The 12,151-nt window shown below is 36.9% G+C and overlaps 1 long non-coding RNA gene across 3 annotated transcripts in view; it reads left to right on the top strand.

The window, feature by feature from the left end:
• Positions 1 to 3,051: 3,051 nt before the first annotated feature.
• LOC309625974 overlaps positions 3,052 to 12,151 on the top strand; it is a 247,575-nt gene continuing 238,475 nt past the window's right edge. For all 3 annotated transcript variants that reach the window (XR_014242858.1, XR_014242859.1, XR_014242860.1), the window contains exon 1: positions 3,052 to 4,645. This is a non-coding gene — a long non-coding RNA (uncharacterized lncRNA). The remainder of the gene's footprint in view (positions 4,646 to 12,151) is intronic.

Here is a 12,151-nt window from a genome sequence, read left to right as displayed (position 1 = left end):
AATGTAAATCTTGCCTAAATAGATGAAAAATAGTTCTGTAGAAATCATTGTTTTAAAATGTTTTTGTTGATAATATCATGTTTTATAATTGTCTTCATTTGAAGTTTTTTGAGCAATATAATTACGGACAGTATTTCATAACCAGTCATGTGCCATGACAGCAACTGTGTCATATTGAAATGAGTTTAAACAAAATTAATAGGAATATGATTACATGAAATTTGAAAAGTATTCCTATCTACCATAACACGCTCATTTTCAAGTAATAATAGTTGTCTCAAAATTGTGTATTTTCACACAGAATCCATCTTAGTTTCCAAAACACTTTTGAGAACTCAGTAAAAATACTTGCAGTAAATTATAGCCCAGTTAAATCTGTTAAAACATTCATAAAAGGTCACAAGTCTGCATATCAAGCAGCACAGACTTGATGAGGGCAGAGGTTGCATCTATCTTCTTTATGACTGTACTGGATGCCTCCAACAGTGCTTTGCCCATAGTAGTCCTCAATAAACACTTGCTAAATGACTATATACGTAGGAAAGGGTATGATGTCCACATGTCTGTATGGACTGAACATTAAAGCTCTAATGGCATATTTCACTTTCCTCTGCAGATATCACACATCTTTAATTCTAGAAATAATCTGCTAGGAGAGTAGCCTCACCTAAATAATAAGCTTATTTGATGATTTCTTTTTAAAAATAAAATATTACTAAATTTGAAAATTAGGTTTGAATAATGTCTAGGGTAGTGGTTCTTAAACTTTAGCATCATCAGAATCAACTAGAGATACTGTTAAAACATTGGGTGGTGGACCATGCATCACACAATTTCTGATTCTGTGATAGGAACTGAGAATTTGAATTTCTAACAAATGTCCAGGTGATACTGATGCTGCTGGTCCAGGAAGCACACCTTGACAACCACTGATCCAGGGCATTTTCATTTACTTAGGATTCAGTATCGTATTTAATATATGAAGAAGGATATGAGAAGGAGCAGCAGCAACAAAATAAACTCATTTCCATTTCTTTTGCATTTTATGTGCATTACAGCCAGCACTCAAATAAGTGAAAAATAAGTTGTGTAAAATAGAAGAAACAAAACTTCAAAAGTTAAGGTTTTTGGATTTTGAAAAGGAGCATCATGGTTTCTTTACTGTATATGTTAAGTACTGAGACCACACTTTTTTATTAGCATTTTGTGGTAGTGCATGAAATAACATCAATAGATATTTGATTTTTCTCAGTATATATAAACTATCAATTATCTTTCAAAAACAAACAGCTAGGACTTTCAGTCTGAACAGGATGACATAGACTTGTTTCACCTTGCTTCTTCCCACTGAGTACAACTATAATTCCTGGAAATTATGCAAGAAGCAACTGAAAGGGAACTCTGAAAGGTGGTAAGAGGAAGTTGAACTAACGTGGAACCCCAGGGCTGAAGGAATAACACGGTAGCATCGGATTAACCAATTCTACCAAAATGACACACCAAAAGCTCTGAAAATTAAACTGTCATTGGAACCACAACACACAAAAGTAGGTCAGTACCAGTGTAATAAATCTAAATAGGGTAATCACCTGCTAAAATAAAATATTTAAATAGGACATGGAAGCTCCTAACATAAGACAATGTCCAGAGTACAATGAAAAATAACCCATCATGCCAAAAACCCAAGAACCAAGAAAACCACAACTTGAATGAGAAAGACAAGCAACTGATTCCAGCATCAAGATAAATCAGATGTTGGTATTACCTGACAATGATTTTAAAGCAGTCATCATAAAATGCTTAGATAATCAATTACTAATTTTCTTGAAACAGATGGAAAAGAGAATTTCAGCAAAGAAATAGAAACTGAAAAATTAACTAAATGGAAATTATGGAACCAGAAGTTAAAATAACAGCAAAAATACCAAAACCAAAACCAAAACAAACAACAAAAAAGAAAACGTTGCTGGGTAGGCTTGATAGTAGAGTGGAGATGACAGAGGGTAGGAGCGAAGAACTTGAGCAATGATCAAGAGAATTTGCCCGAGTTGAACAACAAAGGAAATAGACTGAAAAAGAAAAAAAGGAACAGAGACTCAGAGACCTACAGGACACTAGCAAAAGATCCAATGATTGTATTATTACAGAAAGAGAGTAGGACTGAAAGATTATTCAATGAAATAATGGCTGAAATGTATGTAAAACTATAAAACTTTTAGAACAAATAAATAGTAAAAAATTTTCGGGATTGAGGAGGGTTAGGCAAAGAGTTCTTACAATTGACACCAAAAGCATGATCCTCAAAGGAAGAATTAATAAATTGGACTTAAAAATTAAAAACCATTCCTCCATGAAAGCCCATGTGAAGAGGATCAAAAGACAAGATACAGCCTGGGAGAAAGTGTTTGCAAGCCACATCTGAAAAAAGACTGGTAACTAGAGTATATAAAGAACTCTCAAAATTCAACAGTAAAGAAAGAATCCAGTTCAAAAAATGGGCAAAAGACACAAAGAGACATTTCACTGATAAAGGTATATAGATGGCAAATAAACACATGAAAATATTTTTGATGTCACTATCCATTAGGAATATGCCAATTAAGACCACCATGAGAGGTCACTCACTATACACCTATGAGAACAGCTAAAACAAACAAAAATAGTGACAATACCAAAGGTTGGTGAGGAAGTACGGAAATTGGATCACTCCCACGTTGCTGGTGGCAATGTGAAATGCCACAACCACTCTAAAATCATTTGGCAATTTCGTATAAGCCTAAACATGCAATTAACATAAAACCCAGTAAACACAGGCATTTATCCCAGAGAAATGAAAACTTACTTTCATTGGTAAAACAGTATACAAAAGTGAAGAGCAATTTTCTTTGTAACAGCCAAGTAACTGGAAATGACTCAGATGTATTTAATCAAATGGATGGTTAAATAGTCTACAACTGGGGTCCCCAAACCCCCCACCCCCCCACTCCCCACCCCCCACCCCCCCCTCCGGGCCGCACAGCAGGAGGTAAGTGAGGGAGTGAAGCTTCATCTGCCACTCCCCCATCGCTCCCCATTGCTCGCATTACCGCCTGAACCATCCCCCCACCAGTCCGTCCATGGAAAAATTGTCTTCCACAAAACCAGTCCCTGGTGCCAAAAAGGTTGGAGACTGCTGGTCTACAACACGCATTCCACGGAGTATTTACTCAGCACTACAAAGTAATGAGCTATTGATATATGGAACAACTTGATGACTCCCCAGGAAGTTATGGTGAGTTAGTGGAGAAAGTCAATCCCACAATGTTACATACACATTATTCCATTTACGTAACAGTTTTGAAATAACAAAATTTGGGAAATGAACAGATTAGTGGTTGCCAAGGGTTAAGGATGGGGGGGAGGTATAGTTACCACAGGGCAATATGATGGATCCTTGTGTTCAGTTCTTGACTGTGGTGGAGGACATACAAAGCTATACATGGGATAAAATTGTCACACACACACAAGTACAGATAAAATGTGGATAATCTGAATAAGATGGACGGGTTGTATTAATGTCAAGACCCTGGCTATAATATTGCACTGTAATTTTACAAAATGTTAACAATGAGGAAAGTATTTCTTACAACTGCATGTGAATCTACACTCATCTCAGTAAAACATCGCAATTTAAAAGTACAAGCAACACAACAGATGAGGCAACGCTTTTTCAAGAGGCGTATCTGGATAAAAGTCCATTGTTCTGAACCCAAGGAGTCCACAGTGGGTGGAAACAGATGTGTGCCCAACATCAGCCCATAGACACAAAACTTATCCTGAAGTCTTAGAACTTGGTTCAAGAGCTATTCAATCACCCTTCCCACCTCCCTCGGCTTGCTTCACACATTGTTCTAATTAGAGAGCCATTTCCTCTGCACAGCTGTTTTCAATTTGAACAAACCACAGTGACGTTCAGAGAGACAACACGGCCCTTCTCATCTTCAGTGAAGACCTCTCCCCGAAGCCATATGAGTTAAATCTTTGGGGCAGTTTTTATGAATGCATTGAAAAAGACAAAAGGCCTCCAGGAAACAGATAACATGTTGTTCTAGAAAAAAAAAAAATCTATTCTGTAAACTAAGTAGTAAGCCACTCTTTATACATGTTCCTTCCCTTAAATTAAAACTTAGGAATGACAAGTACAAAATGAGCAAAAACATGCTGACCTGAACTTTGAACAGGACGAATCAATTTTATAAAATATGTAAAATGCAAGTTTTATTCTTGCCTTAATTTCTCTCATTATGGCAACTTCTCTGTTATAAAAATGTTTATGGGTTGGTTCTGATGATAAAAGTAGGATAGTATGTGTTCATTTTAAAAGTTGAGAGAAGCAAAAGGAGTATAGGGAAGGAAACCAGCCCCAGTCAGTCCTACCACACGAAATTAACCTCGATTATTGTTTTAATTCCTTCAGGCATTTACTCCTGTGTGGGTGTGTGTGTATTTAACTGAGTTACAACTACATGCAGATCTTAAGGTCCCTCTCAATGCACTTTTACAGGCATGTACATCCTGGATCCATAACCCTGATCCTGATCCGGGACACTCCTCGGCTTCCAACCGGCTTCCTACCCTACTTCCCAACAGTAACTCCCAACTCAAGGTAACCTCTATCCCGATCTCTAGACGAAAGAATGATTTTGCCTGTTTTGGAATTTCATAGAAGTGGAATGTGTGCCTTTGTGTCTGACTACAATGTCTCAACATGAGGTTAGTCAGGCTTGCCCTGTTGCAAGCCACAGTGGTTTGTGGGGTGTTCTCCTGTGTTAATATTCAAAGGTTCATGTATCCCTCTCCTGAGATGAGTATGGAGGTTGATCTCACTGTGGGGCTTTTGTGAACAGGGCTGCTTTTGGCAGACAAAATGTATCCCATCTATTGCATATGTATCTGGGAGTAAAATGAATGAACCGGAAGGGGATATATGTTCAGTTTTAGTTGATAACTGCTAATTTTTGAAAGTTCCAATGCTTCCCATTCTTGTTGACACTGTGTGTCCTTTTAATTTTAGTCAGTGGTGATAACATAATTGTAAACCAAAATAAGAACATAGTGAATCTAGAATTTTGTATCTTGTGCATTACGTCATGATCATTCACACAGATTTGTTCCTTATCCTCATGAAATGCTTAGTTTTGACTTTTGGTTATTATCATCTCTGATAGCTTGATTAGCTATAAGAGCAAAAGCAAAAACATCTTATAGAAAGGGCTCACAAAAATGTCTAAAGTAATCACATATTATGGGATTTTAAAGTTACTTTTAATATCACAGACAGTATGTTTGGGGGGGGTAGGGTGTGCATCTTCATGTATTTATGTATTCTGTAAGGAAGTACATTTTATCAAAACAATTACCATGATTTGGTGGGCCTAAACTTACAAAACAGTTTTCAAAACAATGATATTTTGAATATGATTCATATGATATGATGTATAAGGTATGTTAAATATAACATAAACTTGGTGTAGAACACATTTTAAATAATTTTTAACTGGTTTTTGTTTTTTTTTTCCTCTAGTTTTATGTGAACATCTATGATTGAGAATAGAATTAGTATTCTACCATGAAATTAATAAAAATAATTTAAAAAATCTTCATGTAAAACCTTCCAGAAACTAAAATTTAATTACCAATATGCTATATTAAGAACCCTATTTATACCATTTTAATTACATATGCAACACTGTATTGTTATTGTTTTATTTCTCTTCTTCTTCCTGCCTTTATTTTTTTCTAGCTTAGAGATTTCTCCTTTTTTTTCCTTTTTGTGGTTTTGTTTTTGTACACATAGCACATTTTCTCTGCTGCTAAATAGTTCTTATATATTAAAGAGAATGCAAAGGGAGCTTTACAAAGATTGTCTCTAATCTACAAGGATATGCTTCTTCAAATCTTCCTCTTGGGGAAAGATATAGATATAAACACACATTTTTATTAAGCTGCAAATTTCAAAACTCTCTGATTCAATTATGTACTCTGAGCAGGGGAGTAACCCTGAGCAATAAATACTGAAGTTTACTAATTCATGCTAGATTTCTACTTGTAACGAAGGGTTAGGTGATTACCTTTAAAGCCTTCAATGGTCTGGGACCTATTTGGAATGTGTATTTCATACCTTCTCTGTAGTTATGACTGAGTGAATTGGATCTCAGGTTCTGTTGCTGACACTGGGCATTGCAGAATTTGTCACAGTCGCTTGCTTTCCTTTTGATATTCACTTAATTTAGAGATGAGGCCAAATCTACGTTTTCACTTGTCTGGGGATATTGCAAAAAGCACCACTGTATTTTATTCCAGAAGAGTCTTCTTGTTAATAACCTCTTATGGCTGGTAAAATTGCTCATCGTCTATGTGCCTTATGAAATACTTCTGAATTATGTCAACCCATCACTTCTCCACTTCTCTTTTGGATGCCCCCCTCCCTGCCCCACCTCTCATCATTCCCTCCCCAGTAAAGACAGACTGCAGTAAAAAAAGAAAACAAACTGTAGCTTTTAAAGGTGAAAATGCAGTCAATCATTTTGCATCCTGGAGATTTTGTAAATGCTTTTTTTAGGAATTCAATTATTTGGTACCTCTAAGATCAATCAAATAGAATATTTTAGTCTGAATGAAAAGAAACATTTCAGTCAGTCATCCCGATATTTTGTCTACAAGATACCCAAAATAAAACTTCAAATAATGTCTTAAGGTGCAGAAAACATATTTTATGTGTTCTCACGTATACAACTCCCAAGGAAACTGAGACAAGAAAAATAAGCAGAATTAGGTCAGTTTCTCTCAGGCACATGGTGCTATAGTGTAACAAGCTTTGTGGGCTCTCAGACACTTGGCTAAGATGGTATTTCCATAGCTGTTAAGATGAATATTCATAATATATCAAACTCAAAATACCCACTACTGAGTGAGTCATCCTCTCCCCCAAACCCGTTTTCCCTTGGATTATTTCCATTTCTGTCAAGGCGTTTCCTGTGGAGCAGACCCTTGGCTGGCAGCGGCAGCTGGCGTGCACTCACCCCTGACAGGGCCCGAAGCTTGTAGGAATGGACTCCCCCATAGTCCAGCAGAAAGTTGAGGGCATTATTCCGTGAAGAACATTTTATCTGGAGAATGTGCTAAAAGACAACCAGCGTTTCAGGCAAACTGCAGACTAGTTGGAGTCAAGAGATGTCTTCCCTGCTCTCCACTGTGGCCAGAGACAGTTTGTCACGCTCTTCTTTCTGGAGGGGGAACTGACAAAATTGATACAGGGTTGTAGTCCTGCCATCCTATGATATTAAACACGTTTCCAGAACAGAGACTTTCACTCAGGAAACCAGAAAGTTCCAAGTGGACTACAGGTGGGGGCTGAATATCTAGAAGGAAACAGAGGCCCATTCATCAGTAGGAGTGTAGAGAGATGCTAGAAAAGACAGTGTTGTATCTGAAAAGGATAGAAGGACTTACCTATCTTTCTTGAAATAAGGATTGGTTTTCAGTGCTTGGGAAAGAGACTGCAAGCCCACTTGTCATGAAGATTTCATATTAGAGTGTGCAGTATTCTAGAAAAAGAGATGGCCAAGTTTAGGACAAAGGCAGAAAAAATGAAGGAAGATGGAGTTAAGAATATTTAGATTGAAAAAATAGAGGTTGGTAGTTGGTTAAGCACCATGCTTTAGAGGGCAGGAGCATTATAGGTTATCTGAATTTTCTAACGGGTAAAAATGGAATTGTATGCTACTTTACACACACCTTTATATTCTCCACTACCTTTTATCAGAAGGAAGATAAATACCTAAGGATTATGATAACAGTAGTTTGAGTAATGAAGCCAATTTTTGGAAGCAAGTTGGTTCTTTTCATGCATTCATCACACAATTTGAGAATTGACAAAATTCCATCTGTACAGGGGGCCACGTGATCCTGTTGTGTGGAAACACAGCCTGATAAAAAGGCAAAGATGGAGGCACTGCCATGCGTGGCCAGCAAGGTGGAAAGTTTGAAGTCATGCAGAACCCTTCTTCTCTTCCCCAAGAAGGAACATCTGAAGAGTTCCCCAGCCTGATGACTAATTTCTTAAATGATTCTGGCATCTGCCCTTCCTTTCCACTATCACCAGGGTGATTCGCTTATAATTACCTTTTTCCAGGGTTAATGTGTCCACTGTAACTCATTCCTCCCCTTGGACCTATCATATATGTCATTGTCAGATTCATGTTCTGAAAATACTCCTGATACATTGGTTGCCGAATAGCCACTACTCTTCTGTTTAGAAAAGTTTAATCCATATTAGCAATATATGTCACTATATTTATGTTTTGCAAATATTTCATATTTTGACATGTATCTCAATGATCTAACCACCAAAAGAGATACAGAAAGTGATTTTTATCCTATGAACAAGGGTTTTTACCTGGACCTTTCCAAGTAATGACTCTTGCCTCCCTCTGCCTTTTGAGCAGAGAGCTGACGGCCTCGGTAGAAAAATCAATTTAACCAAAAGACTAACTCAATTGCTTGGAATCCAGGCCAACTTAGGCAGCACAAATCATGAGACTGGTTAGCAGAAGAACTGACTGGTTAGTAAGACAAGAAAACGTGACTATACAGCTATGCAATATGTATTGATATTAACTACACTGAACTAACCAGAGTCCGTGAGAGAGGCCGCTCTCCTGCAAGGCCCCGAGTTCTCAAGGAGGCTTACTTGGATCGATGTATGTATGGATATTCACACAAGACTAAACAGTTCTCTTTCTTTATATCCTCTTGTGAAAACATCTGGGTCTCGATCCAGGACCTCTGTCAGTGGACACAATATCATCCTCCATAGAGTCTCGCAGATCTGCCTCGTTCTGTAACTAAAGTAGATTATTACAATATCAGGGTTATAATGCAAGTTCCCCGCAATACTGGAAGTGGTCTGGTCTCAGCTGCCTTGTGTGGCAGCAATTCAGTCCGTCTTTCCTGCATGAAAATTCTAATACCAGGTTATTGATCACTACAGAGAAGGTGTCAACTGTATGTTTCTGTATCAAAATTATGCAAAGAACCACTTCTAATTTTTTTTATTACATCTCAGTTGGTGTACTATATGCAGCAGTTGGTGTAAAACTGACTAGTCAGTGTGTTATATTAAACAGTGTTTAATACTGTTATAATTTTAGTTCTGTTTTTTTAAAATGAAACTTTTATTTCTTCAGATTTTTAAGTTGAATTATTTCTGAAGTGCTTTTTTTTTCTTTTTTTACTTTATTTTTTAAGTGAAGTATAGTTGATTTACAAAAAGTACTGTTTTTTTACTTGAACATAGTAATATGTTGTAATGCTTGGATGAAGGGCAATGTACATTTTTTTGACAGAATTTAGTCTTTCAGTTGAATTTGGTCAATACAGAATGTCATCACTTTCTTGAATGGTCAAATTGGTGTTGAATTGTAATCTGCATTTCGCAATTGTTGCCATGAATGTTATGAGGTCAAATAAAGAAGTTACCAGTAGTATGAAGATGTTTACCCTTGTAGACACATCTTCAGTGGGAAAGTGTGAGCTTTATATAAGTGTTTTAAACATTATAACATTTTATGATTTTAGCGTATGCTTTGTCAGAGTGCAAGATCAGCAAGGTGTTTTTAAGATAAGTTTGTATCTATTTCCAGTGAAATGATAAAGAATTATTGCTGGTAGAAAGGGGCATATACATTTTAGCATCATGTAGGGGTTTAAAAAATAAGGCAAGTCACCTTATCAAAGAATATACAGTTGGCAAATAAGCACATGAAAGATGCTCCACATCCTATGTCATGAGAGAATTGCAAATTAAGACAAACCACTACACACCTATGGGAATGGACAAAATCTGGAACACTGACAACACCAAATGCTGGCGAGGTCATGGAGCAACAGGAACTCTCATTCATCGTGGCTGGAAATGCAAAATGGTGCAACCACATTGGAAGACAGTTTGGCAGTTTCTTACAAAAGTAAACATAATCTCACCATACGATCCAGCAACTGTGCTCCTTAGTATTTACTCAAAGGAGCTGAAAACATGTCTACACAAAAACCTGCACACGGATTCATAATTTATTCATAATTGGTAAAATTTGGAAGCAACCAAGATGTCCTTCAGTAGGTGAATGGATAAATAAACTGTGGCACATCCAGACAATGGGCTATTATTCTGAGCTAAAAATGAATGAGCTATCAAGCCATGACAAGACATGGAGGAAATATAAATACATATTACTAAGTGAAAGAAGCCAATCTGAAAAGGCTACAGACTGTATGATTCCAATGCTATGACATTCTAGAAAAGTCAAAACTATGGAGACAGGAAAAAGATCAGTGGTTGCCAGGTAGGAGGGACAGATGGAGAGATAAATACTTGGAGCACAGAGGGATCTTAGGGCAATAAAATTATTCTGTATGATACGATAATGGTGGATACATGTTATTATATGTTTGTGAAAACCTGCGGAATGCACAACACCAAGAGTGAACCCTAATGTGAACTATGGATTTTGAGTAATAATGATGTTGCAGTGTTGGGTCATTTATTTAACGAGTGTACCATCTGGTAGGGAGTGTTGATAGCGGGGGAGGCTGGGCCTGTGTGCGTGCAGGGGGTATACCTGTTTCTGTACCTTAACCTCGCTTGGCTGTGAACCTAAAACTGCTCTAAAAATCAAGTCTATTTAACAAATAGCACAAGTTAAATCAAAATAACCTTGTTTTTGTTAAATAATAGTACATGAAATGCTTGTTTTGTATCCACTGACTGCATACCTTCCTTGCATCCAAATATCCCATTACACACTTAAAAAAAATTGAACTCGTACACTATTTTAAAGTATTTGTTAAAATAATTTTATTCCCAAATTATTAAAGATTTTTTCCAGTTTGCATTGCATGGCTAAAAAGGCTTTTGGTTTGTTTTGTTTTCAGAAGACACCACTGGTTCTTAAGGCCTCAGGCAGTATAATCTCAAAGGTCTGTTTTCTGTGTGACGTCAAAACATAACTCTCATTAGTGATTATAGAGGCTTGGGGCACATGCTGAAGATTAAATACACACACAAATTGTTAAATTTCATAAAAATGATTTCCTTTTATTATGTCATAAATCATTATTATTTCTAATGTCATGTGTAATTTTGTGGACTAGTATGATACATGATGCTCTGATGCCTTTTGAAAGCCGCACAGAGGAGGAATAGAGTTGCCAGCTGTGGGTGACTGGAGCCTTCAATCTGTATTCCTGGCGTCTCCAGCAAAGGGCTACAGAGTTTCATGTGCAGCTCTCTTCTAAGAATTCTTGATTGCCCAGCACCCATGATGTAATAATACTTGTACCTATCTGGTTAATTAACTATTTGAATGAGCAGAGCATATTTGTCATAGGCCAAATATGAATTTCCAAGTTTGCACATATACATACCCACACAAACTTGGCGGGTACCATTGAATATGTTTTCAATGCCATTTTCAATGTCCAGGTTTTTCTATTTCATCTTTGTAATTTAGAAATGACCTAAGTTCTCATCCTCAAAAGATATTAGAAGGATGATTTGGCAACAGAGATAGAGCTTCATGAATCTCAGACCCCTCCTATGGAATGGATAGTGTTGAATTTTAAATTCCTTATTGCCTTCATATCTCTATGTGTTGTAAAAGCAGCCCTGAACACCAGGCCACATCAGGTGTCTGTCTGCAGACCCGATAATAACCCACTCTACCCCAGTTGCTATTCCTCTCGCGTGATCGGAGGAAGAAATCTCGCACATACTTGCTCTGGCCTGATTGCATATCATGTTAGTGTTGTAACAAGTGACCTTCATAAGAATTATTCTGTCGACTCAGCTGTATGTTACAGGAAGATATCAAATAATAAGATCTAGACCTGATTCCCTAGCAAGAGTTAGGAGAGGTGGGCTGTGGTTTTCCATAGCAACGCTTTTTGAGATACAAATGATGATTTTCTTTTTAAATATTTTTTTTCTAAAAGCTTAAATATTTGTTCTTCATGGTCATATCTTTAATATATCTAAAATATATTTTTTGGCATGGTGTAAAATAGACGTCTAATATTTTTCACACTTATATAAGCAACGATCAGCACGTTATTG

The sequence above is a fragment of the Balaenoptera borealis genome (assembly GCF_965194805.1).
Source record: "Balaenoptera borealis genome assembly, chromosome: 3".
NCBI classification, from domain to species: Eukaryota; Metazoa; Chordata; class Mammalia; order Artiodactyla; family Balaenopteridae; genus Balaenoptera; species Balaenoptera borealis.
Note: the sequence above shows the minus strand (reverse complement) of the source record. Positions and strands in the feature narration are given on the sequence as shown.